At 41.7% G+C, this 15,294-nt stretch overlaps 1 protein-coding gene across 1 annotated transcript in view; it reads left to right on the top strand.

Annotated features, from left to right (window-relative positions):
• The first annotated feature begins 8,219 nt into the window (after positions 1 to 8,219).
• Positions 8,220 to 15,294, top strand: part of Con (leucine rich repeat protein connectin) — a 193,673-nt gene continuing 186,598 nt past the window's right edge. Inside the window, exon 1 of the mRNA XM_023390008.2 lies at positions 8,220 to 8,261. The gene's annotated coding sequence lies outside the window, so the exon portion shown is untranslated. The remainder of the gene's footprint in view (positions 8,262 to 15,294) is intronic.

Raw genomic sequence — 15,294 nt, 5'->3', positions numbered from 1 at the left:
GGCTTATTGATCACTCCAAAGCAAAATTACACAATAAAATGAAACGAAAAAAAAAAAAAAACACGTTGGCTTGTCTATTCACTTTTCAATGAACTCTGTATCAAAGTTAACCCATTTGATCCATTCGAACTGTTATATAATAAACGACTGTTTATCGAACGTCACAAAAGGGTGAAAAAAGGGTGGCACACCCAATCATCAATCGTCAAAGAGCCACAAAACTCCAATTGCGTCCTCGTTGCATGAAAGTGTAATGTATAACAACCTTGACCCCCATAAAACGCGTGTAGAGCGACAAAGAGTTCCCCCGTGTGACGCAGGCCCGATTTTCCAGTAGTCCCTCGCATCAATTCGATTAGCGTAACTCGCGTGTCTGCCGCCCATCGTCGCCTCCGCTCGTGCCGCCCCTAGCTCATGTCACCCCACCAAATGCGTATAATCCAATACGCATCAATCATAGGCCATTAGACCCGGGCAAATCGAGCCCTCGCCGCAGCTATACCTGACACCACTTGGTTGTACGTGTACACCCCCTTGCAAGAGTCGAGCCCCTGAAATCTGGAAAGCATTACCAGAGTATTTGTATGAAAGCCGAAAGGTGTGCGCTGCCTGCGGGTGACGACTTGTGGCTCGGGAAAAATTATAACCGTGAGGTCTGCCCGAGTGTATGTATAGGAAACGTGACGAATCTACGGCTTCCCCTGTACCGTAATCCCTCCCCGAAAAAATTGTGAGGAAACGGAGGTTGGGGGGATTTTTCCGCCTCGGCCGAGCCCCGTCCACCTATACCGTCCCTGGCTTCTATGTAAATTGGCGTGGCCGAGCGAGCGGGGGTGTATCGGACACGTGTGCGCGCGTAGGACGATAGTAACGGGGCATTGTACAGACAGGGCGCTTGACTTCTGAACGCGACACCGATGGAGGGATCGGGGTCTTTTTTCTTTCGTGTCATGTATAGGCTGAGAAATTTCGGTAAATGCTTGCTGTGTTGAATACACGTTGCGGATGCGTGTATTGGGCTACAAAGTGCCGATGTTACAGTCAAATGATTTTAAAGATATACGAATGTAAGCTATTATAATTTTACTCATAGTTTCATTGCTGGTATGTTGTATACAATAAGATTTTTTAGCATGTGGTACGATGATTTGATTACAGTGATCGCACAAACAAGTAGAGAAGCTCAATCCAAATGGGTAACAATATTTTCCATGTAGTAGTAAGACAATTTTATAAAATCAAGAAATTTCATGAGGCTATAATAAGAAGATTCAATTACCGTTTCACAATTACGTGTAAATAATGGTTCCATTCAACTTAAGAAATAAATTAAAAAATGATTAAAATTTATAACGAAAATTCATCTACAACTTTGGTACCATATTGGGATCACCTGTTTCCCCCCTTATATTTACAGACCTTGTGATTGATGATCCGTAAACGGAGTCACCATCCATTTAAAAAGAAAATTAGATTGTGCTTCCACATTTTACTTCGGCTACGTTGATAAAGTTGTCCTTTGCATGAAAAATAACCATATTTGGACCATATAGACACTTTTGATTCTTATTACACGAATCAAAAATTCAGCCACGAAACAGAGACTAAACAAAAAGTTATATTCTAGACATGCCTATCATAAGAAATAAAAACTATTTAACCTTTGCTTTGAAAAACCTACACTTTATGACTTTGTCAGGTTATCCAATGAGATATGAAATGGTTAAGGTATTACATGTATTCCTGCCCATCTCCCAGACTTGACCCGATAGCACGACGGTGATCACCAAAGTATACCAAACGCATCTCTAACGTAAGACAGTATAGTTTAACGCACCACCCGGAAGCCCACGTATCTTTTACAATGCAAATAAAAGGTATAGAGGAAGGGTGACAGGAGGGCCGAAAGCCTCTATCGGGCCGAGTCGGAGGAGCAATAAAGCACGCCCGCAAGTCACCGGAACGATCCGAGGGAGATCGAGTGTGCGTACTGCAGCCACACACAGAGTCAGGGCGTTTTAATGCTGCTTGTGTACAGCGCTATGTGCCGAGTAAAAGGCGAGCCCTGCACCTAAAAGCCACCCCGTCGTCAAGAAGTAGCGCTAATAAGGGTCGTGTATACCCACCACAAGGAGGGAAAGGGAGAGGAAGTTATACGCGCTATCACTCCCCCGCATCTCTTTCTTTTCCCGGACTGACACATACGCCGTTTACTACTGCAGTTGGGATTGATGGGCTGTATGGCCGTTCCTGTCGCAGCGAGGGGTCGCAACGATACGTCCAGAATAATGGGGGGGGGGGGGACAACGCACGTCCGAAATGTCGCGTGTTGACCCTCGTGTGTTTTACCTTCCTCCATCGAGTGCATAATTAATGTGTAATTGGGTTGGATAAATGAGCCGAGTAGTACGTAGTTACTGTGTACGGAGGGTATAAGAGTGGAATGAAAAAAAAAAAGAATTACCCTCCCGATCTTGCTTCTCGGGAGTGTTCGGTCGTTCTGGACACTCGCGTGTTTTGATGCCTCGAACTGCTTGGGAATACAGAGCTTGGCCGTTTCGTTTCGCAATTGCAATCGTTTATTGGTGCGTTTTGGCTAAATACTCGAATCGCTGTTACGTCGAACATCCACGTGTTTTGAAGTGTAAAAGTTATCACGTGCCACGATAAAAATCATATCCGACTCTCAATGAATATTTCTGTATCTACTCAGAGGTGATGTACCATAGAATGATTTGAAAAAAATTGCACGCGTATACCTTACTGTGTCACTCGAAAATGCAAAACATACTTATTCATGCAAATAAATACTTGAATCGAAAAATGAACTTTATGTATCCAAACTACCCTTTGCACAAAATTATTTAATTGAGCCTCAAGAGCACGTGTATTCATTTTCAAGTCTCATGTCGAACAAAAAACATAATGTATGTTTCAGAAAGGTAGACATGAAGTACCAAGACCTACAATATCTTATTCAAGACTAAAAAGTGCAAAGTAATAAGTGGACTTGAAAGAGCTTTTAGGAATAATGACGCAGCCAAGTAGTAGCAAAAAGTTACATTTTTCATGCAGACTGACTGGTGCTTGTAAGTTGTTGTTATTATTTGCCCAACTCGTACAGCATAAGTATGCGTAAAAGGTACCGGTAAAACTTTTTCAAAGACACAAGCACTATCATGCAAATCCGATTCGGAACAGAGAACAGTCAGACACCCAAACAACTTTACGATTTCCCCCACAACGTGCAGCCAAACGTACACGCGCGAAACAGAGCCAGACGGATCGTCCGCAAGTTTGAGGGCGAGTTGGAAAATTGTTCCGCGCATTATATTGCATCCCAAGTAGGCTTACTTGTCCGACGGCGATTGTCTTGCCGGTTGGGTCGCTTTTATGTATTTACACCACTTGTCCGACGAGTCACTTTCATTCGTTAGCCGAAAGAGAGTAGTACCATAACTGAATTCCCATCACCGTGAATGCACATGGACAACCCGAACGCGAGTGCCACGCGCTAACTTTCGGAGAGGGTTGTTACTTACTCCACGAGTATAAAATTTACGCCCGAAATACGTGGGACGCATGTACTTGTGGAAGTTGATTAATGGGTCGTGTGCGGTTCGTAAAGTGTTCATACGATCCACAATTGCCCGATTCCTCGTGTCCCTTTGTCGGGGTTGACGCTGTCGCGTTTTTTTTTTTTTTTTTTTTCACTTATTTCATGGTGAGCCAACTCGAGGGTGGAAGTAACCCGGGGGTGCACGTCAAGTTGGTGCTTTCAGTGAATCACGCAAAGTTGACGGAACAACCGGAAGTAAAAGACCCCTGGAAGAAAAAAAAGCCACCGCTCGATGGTACAATCATCACCCCGTCGCATACCCCCGTGATATTTACATTGGAATCCAAACGTATTGCCATCAACGCGGACCTCCGCCCGCTGCTTCCGTGATGCATTATAGCTTATATTTATACACCATCGGACGAGAGCCCGTAATGCCCCGCACTCATCCCCCTGTCATAAATACCAACGACGATGAAGAAGAAGAAGAAGAAGAAGAAGAAGGGGGGAAGACAAAGTAAAAAAAGGGAGCCCAAAGCGAATGAGGTAACGGGGGGTGGGGAATCAAAGAAGGAGAGGGAGGAAGGGGCGGTTGTGTGTGTGCGTGCGTATAGGGAAGAGAGGGGAAGAGAGCGAGTGCCTGCCGTATGGCGTGGAGGGTCCCGGTGCATGGCTGGAGGCGCACTTGGCTCTCGTCGTCGCTCGAGCGCGCGTGTATGTACTTACCGCTCGGACGCGAGCTTTGGTTCGGAGGCGCGCGCGAATCTGTTGAATGAAGCCTGCGGGGGAGTGCTTATCTGTGTTATAAGCTCGCGAAAGTAGTCCTTCTTCTTTTTCTTCTTCATTCGGTTTGGGAGGGAAGAAAAAAAAAGGCCGAGTTTATCGCTTTGTTTAACAATTGTGGTTATTTGTTGTTACTTTTTTGTAAGTGGGGCGAGTGTGAAGAAATTGAGTGTGTCGCAATAATTTTGGTTTTGCAGTTTTTATTTTTTTTTTCTTCCTTCTTCCTTTCCTCCTTGCGAGCATTTTATTCGGGAGGCGGACACGTGCACGCAAAAATTTGATGCAAATTAGCCGGGCGACGGTGTGTAATGTGATACATCTGTACGGAAGTGAAATTTCATACCAGGGGTGGTGTTTTTTCTGTGTGTTTTTCTTTCGTTTGGAGCTAAGGATGATTTAATACAAGCCTGTGAAAGTGATACTTGTGTACTTTGGCGAACTTGATACTCTTGTTGGAAGCGATAAATTCCACTGATCGATGGATTGTTGTTTTTTTTTTCTTCGATTTTACTAGATTTTCATGGGCATTCATTGAAGGTTGGCGAGGAATTTTAGAGTGAAACTTCAAATTCGAGGTAAGAATTGGTCAATCCTATGACATGCTTCTACGAGAAATCAATGCAAAAAAATGGCACAAACTTATTATCTTCCAATATTGTTTTTAGGAGACCAAAAAACTTTTCTTTTTTTTCCATTTATATTTGAAATTTAAGAGTTTTTTTTCCAATTTCCTTCAATAATTACATTAATTTTCCATCTCTTGGGTACAGTTTATGACACACTAGTTGGATAAAAAACTAATCATTTTACGAGTATGTTCAAACGTTTTTCTAAACAATTTTCAAAATAGATGTAGAGAAGAAGAATGCGTTACTCAATATTTTTACAGTCTAAATTTTCAAGACACTACTAACGTTTCACAATTTTTGCTATTGTGTCTAATATCGACTAAAAAAATCGTTTTTTTTTATCTCTTTTTTTTTGTACTCAGAAAGTATTTTAAAAATGATTGCAGAAAATTTTTCTTCTGAATTTTCTCTTCTGTTAGATAAACATTTTGAAAGCAAAGTACAACTTAAAAGCTTTTTTACATAACTTTAATTATTTATGGATAACTTAGTAAATAAGTAATAAGAAATTTTTATTTTAATCTTTTTTAGTGGAAGTACTCATAATATCAATATTCGAAACACAAAATCAACGTGTAGAAAGCATAAATGTGAGATCATCCAATGTACATTAATGAATCACAATCAATTGACTTGTAAACTATTCATATTATTTTTGACGATGATAAGGTTTTGTGAAGTAATCTTTAATAAATACTTTGATTACATTGAATGTCCTTAAAATACCTCATAATTTTACTCTAGCTAGGGTCGATTTGTTTGAAGCATAGTAACCAATAAACTGAGGGCAAACTGTTCAGTCTCTACGCAGTATCATTTACTCTTGATTAGGAGCTAATTAAAGTTTGGATTTAATCCATTGACGTTACTGGATTGCAATGCCTTGTACCATAGTTCTTCCAAATGTCGCGACCTGTTAATTTGTCACTCAATAATTTAAGATTGAAACTTGATCATATAGACCCTTGGTAATTGTATTACACGTTTCAAATTAAGTAAGTAGAGATAATAATTCATAGGTACCCTGACCCGTGCTAATTTTAGCTAATAGGAGTTACCCCAAATGCTCTGCAACCGCATCCGTACTTCAGAAGCGTTATCGATGGCTTGGATACAAAATTTTACATCGTGGGTCAGAAAACCATCTTTTTTGTATAATATTTAAGTAGCTGTATATAGATTTTTTCAAATTTCAAATAAAAAATTCGTACATGTATAAGATATCGCGTAATTACGGCGGGTGATTTATAAGGTGGATTTTGGATTTCTTTTAAATATCTCAATTTACTTATAAATTTATCTTCCAATAAAGGGATCAAAATTGCTTTCAGGCATGAAAAAATCCCAAATTCTCTGAAAAATGTATACGTTGTACATAAAAATAATCTCCCACTGAATTAATCATAGAATTTGTGAAGTAATTCAAAATTAACACATCGTGAATAACAGTGTATGTTGGGTGAAAAAATTTTGTAGCTCTCGTTTGTCACGATCGAATAAAAGACATGAAATTTTGATGTTAAAAAGAGTGTGTTTGTCCTGCACAGATGATGACATGGACGACCGAGAAAGAAAGAAAAAAAAAATGTAAAAAAATTCTGTGCACGTGCAAAAACACCAGTGCGGGTCAATGGCCCGTAGAGTTTATGTCCTGAAAATACGGGTACCGTTAAACCGCGTGCACACACGTATATGTATATATCGGCGCATCCATCTCCACATCAAATTATATAGACGCGCGGTATACTCTCTTTTTTTCCTTACTCTCGTTCTCTCGATCGCAAAACTGCTCGTTACGCACGACGATCGGCCCTCGGCGCGCCAACACGTTCAACCGGCAAATAAAGAGACCCGCTAACTCCAAGTGCACGGCCTCAAGGTATACACAAACATTGATTAGGCACATTATGCCCCCGTCACGTATGATCGCCGCTTTTGCCCCTCTCCCTCCCACGTATATTACAAGTCCATGTGTATGTATATTCACATATACGCGTTTGTCGCCCTCGAGCTTTTTACCCGCTAATAAGGGTATAGCTTCCCTCTCCGATACGTGGCCGAGCCCACGTTTCCGTTAATATTAACCGCGCGCATGTACATGCCTCACTCACCACCTATGCCCATATATATACCAAGTATGTGCGCGTGTAATGCATATATAGGGGGAGATGCGAGAGGTTCGATTGTTTGAATTATGGGTGGTGGAGGCTTCACGGGAAGATAGGCACGTATAGGACGTGTGTGTCCAATTACTCGGTTATCGAGAATGTTTTCGTATTTACATGCACGCGAGGGGTCGATAAGATTTTCCATTCCGGCCCTCCTTTTGTGCATGGGGGGTTTTTTTTTTTTATTATCATTATCGCGATTACCCATCAGCCATATACTGCTGGTATACTAAATCACAACAACGACAATGATGGCCTCCTGGTATAATTTTATCCGTGCGATACTCGCTTTATGTACTTGTCAAAAGACCTGTATACGCCACGACCGTGCATGATAATGAAACAAAAAATAAAGGAAATTATCGAATTCGCGGTGTAATTTTGTTCGTTCGACAGTTTTGGCCAAAATCCCCGAGTACATGTTGCGTTTCTGCATTTTTCAGTAAATACATGGAAGCGCAATATGACGTACAATGAAAAAAAGGGACGGGAGGAAGAAATGGCAGGGGGATCGTTTTCCGGCGTAACGACTGGTAATTTGCGAATAACCACGTTCGCGCTCACGTTATTATTGTTACTGTCGACGGTTTTTTTTTTTTTTTTTTTTTTTCTTTCTTTCTTTTCACTCTACTCTTTGTACCATACGTTTTTTCCTACCCCCCCCCCCATGCCTACGATTATAGGTGTAGTGTAACCCACGTGCGTATACATTGGTAATTTAACCACATGTGTATCATTAAAGTAATCATAATGTTATGAAAAGTTTCAAAGTTCCATACGTTTTAACAGAAAAAAAGTGAATAAACGCATGACGCATATCGTGCAATTTACCTTTGCAACCGATGGTTCATTCAATGTAACTCATCGCAACAACTAATTACACGATGCTTCGAACTGTGTCATCGATGTGGGGAGGAAACATGAAATCCACCATTAGAAAAATTTTGAAAGACCACACTCTTATGCTAACCAATCAAAGAAAAGAAAGGGAGCCTTCCCCTGCATGCTCCGTCCCCACGTAACCGTTCCCCACTCAAAAACGCTCGTTTCCTGTTTCAGAAAGGATCCCCGGGGCATCGATTCGTCTCTCTCCTCGGGAAGGACCAACCTGCGACGCACAAAGTGAGTACAAGCACTGCTCTCTCTCTCTCTCTTTTTTTCTACCTCCCTTTTATCTTTTTCCCTCCCATTATGCTCGAAAAGTTTTTTTCCATCTCGAGCCCCTTCCCCTGAAATTGCTCCTGTAAGCCCTTGTACGTTATACATCGTCCAAAAGCAAGAGATGCGCGATCGGCAATATCGAAGCCGCACGCACCGCGACCGTATAGAACAACGCGCCTCGGCTGCACGCGAGGATAAGTGCTAAAGCATGACCCTCCTCCTCTTCTTTATACGAATGTGCATAATGATGCTCACACGCTTTTCAAAATCCAGTGATGCGTACCCCACTAAACTGGATGCTTTTTCAAACCCCCTTTGCCCAAGCCAAAATGCTGTACTCACGAGGCAGAGAGAGAGAGAGAAGAAATACACCTATACGATTCATCTCGCATCGCATCGAAACAGTTGTGTGAAAATATCAGAGTGTCCGATGGCCACCTTCATTTGGAACAAACTTGACTGGAATATACCAATAGATAGTATTTTCTCGAGCATTGATTTGTGGTGACAATGGGGCAATCAAAGGATACCTATGCTCGAATGTACTTTTTACACTCTCACTTTTAACGAAGTTATAGATCTCTGATTGTAGTACTTGCTTATTTTATGTAAATTGTATCAAAAGTCCTTTTTTTATCACTTTCTACGGTCTCTCTGGATCAATCAACATACCGATCTGTCGCTAGCTTTCAATCTTTTCGCAGATTGTTTTACTTTATTTACCACGTGTACACATTATTTCAACTCGTACGGGTCAAGCATAGTTTTACCTAGTAGTTACAATAAAGCTATTCTCTCGTATGTCTTTTCACACATTTCGTGCACCACGAAGGGGAAGATGGAGAAACACGGCAAGGGATACAGGAAACGCGCAAAAGAGAGAGAGGATGAAAAGTAGGGACTGGCTGCTGGTGGTGTTCCTAGACTGTATGGGAAAGAAGAAAAAAAAGGAAGGAGTAGCCAATATAGCATCCACGTCTTCCTCGCACTCGTCTCAAACGGAGTATAGTGCCCACACGCACGGACAGGAAGGAAGAGCCGATGAGCTCACCGCCCGCCCGAGATATATATCCTTTGATCGCTCGTACGCGAGAGTACATAGCCAATTTCTCTCTGTCTCTCCTATCATTATCAGTTTCTTCTCCTGTGCCTTCGCCGCCCCGCCCCCCTTCTGTGCGATGTATATGTACGGCTCTGGGTGTCCCTTTGGTGGCGCAGACTATATCTCTTTCCATCTTTTTTCGTCTCGTCCTTCTGAATATAGATACATGCACGGTGAGCACTGGTGTATAGTAGCCAAGACCACAAATATGAGGGGGATCGCGATGCGGACGACTCTTCTTCTCCTCGACTTTTTCATGGCAATCAGATAAGTTTACTACGAAGGTGGTCCTATTATTAGTTATATAGGTTTGCAATCGGTTGGGCCTCTCCGTCCCCCATTCCGTGGCTAATGGCCCTTCCTTTGCGGGGAATCGGGCTTCTGTGTACATCTTGCCGTACGAAAGATATCGCGATTTGATTTTATTTGCCGGGAGGGAAAATCGAATGTGTACATCTCGATGGGATGGGCGTTTTATTTGGATTTTTATCCGTGAAAGGGAGAACAGCTTCTTTGTGGAATTGCGATTTTTCTTTTTTTTTTTTTTTTTTTTTAACAGGCTTTTTACTCGATGAAATTACGGGGGTTACAGTATCGAACCATTCACTCGACAGATTCATCAATCGATTCATCAATTAAACCGAGACGTACATGGCATGTGGAGTTAACTTTCAGTGAAATTCATAATTCATAGGGGAATCTTTTTATCCGTATAGACTATGGCCATTTTCTAAATAAGGTACAATGTGAAACAAGAAACTGGCGTAGAGTTAATTTTGAAAAAATGGTGCACCAAAAAAAAAAACAATAACTAAACCAACGAGAAAACGTCCAAAAACCAGCAAAAACAACTCCCGAGTCGAACATCACGAGACTCCTCGAGGAAAAAAAAAAAAAAAAAAAAAAAAAAGAAAGAAAGAAACAGCGTATATCAGTGATGGCAATCGAGGCTAGACGATCCGTGGCAATGTCAACGTACCCGCAAGCTCGCTCTTTCCTCCTCTTCAGACATCCGACGCACCTACATACATGAATACATTGAAACGTCTCGCTGGCGCACTGTATACGAGAGAGCCAGAGCACAGGGAGCAGCTCTCTCGACACCATACTATACCCGTACAACGCGCCTATAAATACGATTATTACGCGCACAGCCTCGTCGAGGGCGTCATGATACATATATATGTAGGGAGGGAGGCTCGAGTGCATTATTACACACGCATGTGTACCAGGGCACGGGAGTGTAGTAGCGACCATACCGTATACATAGCTTGGCGTGCTCTCTCGTATTATGCGTATTAGAGGAGCGCGATAACGCGCTCGCCATTTAGCGCAATTTAGCACCGTCGGACCACCGGAGCTAACCGCCACTCCTCCTTCTCTTTCTCTGGCCTCTCGCTTGGCGAAAATGACGAGGGTGAAGAGGAGGCCCCGAGGATGAATGAACCTCCACGAGGAAGACTTGTACGTCGCTTGTACTTGCCTCGTTCAACAACGACTGTACTTCATACATATACGTGCTAGAAGTTAAGGTCGTGCGTATTATATAAATCTTACGATTGTATGTTAACTTGTGTACTGCAGTTTGACGCCAATCTACCTAGTTTTGGTTAAACGGCTTTGTAAACGCCTCGACACGCCCTTAGATAATGGCATCGATGGCGTTGACTTTCTCATTAATATTGGCTCATCGACATTTTTTTGCACTTTTCATCCACCCAAGACACTCTGCGGTTTCCTCATGTCCGTATAGAAAAAGTCTCTCTCTATATTGCGTCGTTACTTAACACTTCATGTAGCAGATGCCGTTCGGCTTGGCCATTTTTTCCAGCTCAAAGATTTTCAATGTGCTTCGCCAAATCAATGCTTCCCTCACATCCTCGTCTAAGCAATTATGCTGTGGATAACAAAGGTACGGTAGGTACATAGTGTGTCATCTTAAGGTACTTTTACCGTTTGTACTAATGATGAGCTTGCCAATAAACCCTTGCCATTTGTTCACGAAAGGTGTAATCGAATTGCATCCTTTTCCCCGCCAGTTACCTCACGTTCTCTCATTCGTATCTTTTACGAATTGTTTGTCCACTGTTTTAAATTGCATTGGCATCGGAATACATATACATATAATATATGCAAAAATCTCAATGAGACCAACCCAACCAAATATCGAAATGGGGTAGGTTTTGGGCCGTCACTCGTAAGTCCCAAGTAGCCTAAAGATATCAATTACGAGAGTCGAAGAGTCGCGCGCACCAACATCACTCATGACGCGAGTTACGAAACTAAGTTAAAGTTTGCGTTGTGCACCTTATGGTCCTGGAATTGATCGTACACCCTCTCGCATCTAAACTACACTACGTGACTCACACACACACACACACACCTCGTGGTCATGATCGATATTCTCATATCCGACTGTATTGAATTATCGACTCTCAAGTTACCTATAGTTAGTGAGTACTCCGACTACAACTAATGCGTGTAATACGATACGCGATCAAAAATACATTTGTGGCAGAAACTGCATAGTATAAGAGAAAAAAGGAGATATAGGGTAATGGAAAAATAATTTTACTCTTTACTCAGTTTTTACGTGCAGTTGATGAACAGGCCTTTCAAAGATCAAAGCTAACCCCGACACTTGCCGGGGGGGGGGGTTAATTTAATTATGTTGGTAATCTCCGCGTAACTCGTCGTCAACGCGTCAAGGGGTATACGTGGGCACAGTAGATTTGACGGGCGACGATGTGCAACGAGTTCATATCAATGTTGGAAGCTGCGTCACGCATTTAAATTACGTACAATTGATATTATACGCGCGCGTGTGTGTGTGTGCGTGCAACACCTGTCGAAACTTTTGCGGATCCACCAGCGCACACCCCTGATTTCGATGCTCCGAGTACATGCGTGTCCCTACCCGTCTCTCTCCACGTGTATTTTATTGGCTTCCGAGATTATTACCAACGTGATTAATATGCTTTCTAACTGTACTGGCGGAGGATGAATTCATCGTCCGGATGTGCTGCATCAAATTGCAACGAAGGTGAAATTCAATCAAGTCCGTTGTCGGAATGATCAAAGCAGTTTTGTTAGGTCGGCAGAACCAAGCGGTACCGAGAACAAATGAAAGACACGTGTATAGCAACTGAACAAACGCCGTGGACGTAGATTTTCAATACCTTGTAAATGAACGTGTACGAGACAACAACGGCAGAGCTATGCCAGAAGATTGCGCAACAACAATAAAAGTTAATTAAACGTAAGCGCATTTGAATCCTTTTTTTATCTTCTACTACACGAGAGGGTATCACATTCGCCTTCCCAAGTAGCGTTGTTGGGCCACGTTTCGTGCAAATGTCCAGAAAGTCTCGACTGCACGAGAGACGCGAGCAACAATTACCACCCGGGGCCAAATGATTCCGAGCAATGAATTGGCAAACGTAAGTGCACCGGCGAAACTTCCAACTTTGCTCTTAACTCCTGTTGTGTGTACACATCCATACGATGGTTGGAATCTGCATTTCGAATTTGGATGTGGGTTACGTGCATTTGTACTAAAGTGGTTCATCGGCAAAGTCGCTGAAAGTTCGAACAATCTGACACCGTCGACTGGACGATGGATGCGGGTTGTAGGATTTTTTCGTCGATCCTTGAACTGCGTTTTTAAGTTTTTTGTCTTGGTTAAAAAAGTTTTGAGGAACCCTAACTTTTTTCCCGAATGGAGTGGCAGTCGAGAAATAACACATGGTGAGTTGCACTTTGCTATCGCTTTGACTGCACTGTGTATAATTACGTTTGCTGTACCAAATGGCCTTTTTTGTCGTAGAAATAACAAATTACAGAAGAAAAAAACTCAAAAATTGTGCAGTGTAATTAAAATTGATAATAACAACCGTGCTTGTTTTATTTTTTAAGCATACATAGAGCTGTTTGTAAGAAAAAAAAATAAAAACGGAATTTCTTTTAATTAACATTGGTAACTGGTAACTACGGAGTCTCATTTACATAACGTAAAAATACACGAGCAGAAAATTTTGTACAACGAATTTTGCAAACGTTAATTTAACGATGAATTTTTCCAGAAATTCAATTATTCCAAGACTTTCGTTTCGAGAGTTTGAAATAAAATTTACAACTACAAAAAGTAATTCCTTATAAAATGACTATACTGAGGGTTTAAACGAGCATAATCCGTTTTTACCATGATAAACTGAGTACAAATGTACCTCAACATATTTTTATACCATCTAATATAATTATAATCTAGTAGGATTTACATATGCGAGATTAATCAAAAAAGTGCAACTATAGGTATCAGTCTCGGATCATTTTATCAATTTTAGTTGGTGGGAGAAAAAAAATATTTACAGACGTTTGTTTTGTTAAAAAAAATTCAATTCCATCTGGATCTGAAAAATTTATTATTTCAAAAATATTAATTCTGATCAAGTATCAAACATCAGGAGTGGATTCAAATTGGCTGCGTAGGGCTGAAAAATTTTTATCATGCAGAGCCAACAACGAAAATTTAAAAATAATTCGAAAAAAAATTTCACGCTAAGTATAACCCTAGTCGTATGTACGAGGATTGGCGGACAAAGTGCGCAGAGGGACCAAGTCCCACTAGTATGCACATTCACGATGTGCGTGTATAGAACGAATAAGCAGTAGCTCCTGCTGTTTGTCCAACGTGTTCTCTATACCCCTTAGGTATTAGTCTTCCGTCGGAACTAGCTTGTAGTTGCGTATCTACACTACCTTATTTCACACGCGACCGGATAGGGTTCATTAATTTTGCAACATTCTTTTTTTTCCTCAGTGACAAGATATGGAGACGAGGCCGTGTCGCTCATTTGGTTAATCACTTGGCTTTTTTTTTTATTCTTTCTGAAGAAGAATTGATGACATGTTTATTCAACTCTTGTATGCAGAGACACTAAGGACACAAAGAGGATCAAACAAGCTTTTGCTTCGTAAAGAAAACAATTTTTTTTCACTGGCATGTTTATGAAAATTGTCTTCCAGCTTCGTTCTATTTGTATCGAAAAGTTTTTTTTTTTTTTTCTTCAAAGTAAGTCAATAAGTTATTTCCAGAACTTTTTGAACCAGCACAACCCATGGTAAAATACAAAATGCCACGTGAATTAATCATCAGAACCGGAAACAATGGAGCGAGAGAATTGTTACGTAATTCAGTGGGCATTCGTGTTCATTAGGTTCTTCAAAAATGCCTGGATTTCCGGTGGATCTGTACTTTCCAAAATAGTTGGAAAACGGATGAAATTTTGAAAATTCAAAAGCAAAAGCGGGAATTTTGGTATATCTACGAGATAGACATTCCAGAAGCTAACACTGCATAATGCCGTCAATGTTGTTCATAGGGTCGATGATGCTCTGCTCGAATTTTTCTCAAAACACCCCATCTTTCGCAATACACTTAATCACCCAAAACTCCCACGATTTTTCATCCTCGCCCCCTCCCCAAAAAACCTCCTCCCGAAAGCTCTTTACCCTCACCTTCGTCTCGATACCACGCTCCCAAAGTCGCGAGGCTGTGGTGAAGCCCCGTCAGAGCATCGAAAAGACGCGACTATAGGCAAATAAAATCGCGACTTTACGAGGGCTCGTGTCTATATTGCACGCCCACTCGCGACCGGGCGTCTCTTCTTGACGCCGCGAGAGATTAAAGCCGCTCTCCCGCGTTTGGGGAAGCCGAGACACGACGGTTAAGCCAATTTAGCTGAATTCCCGCACGCCTCGACTTATTAACAAAGCTCGGCTTTGAGATTACTCGGAGGGATGGCGATTGATGTGTATGCATTTAAGGCTGTTCACTGGAGTGGAGCGAATTTTGTTTAGGTTCTCTCGGCTCTTGTAAGGTCTTGCCGTACC

Source organism: Copidosoma floridanum, unplaced genomic scaffold, assembly GCF_036245765.1.
Source record: "Copidosoma floridanum isolate Cflo_tuat_1 unplaced genomic scaffold, Cflo_Japanese_pri ptg000021l, whole genome shotgun sequence".
NCBI classification, from domain to species: Eukaryota; Metazoa; Arthropoda; class Insecta; order Hymenoptera; family Encyrtidae; genus Copidosoma; species Copidosoma floridanum.
Note: the sequence above shows the minus strand (reverse complement) of the source record. Positions and strands in the feature narration are given on the sequence as shown.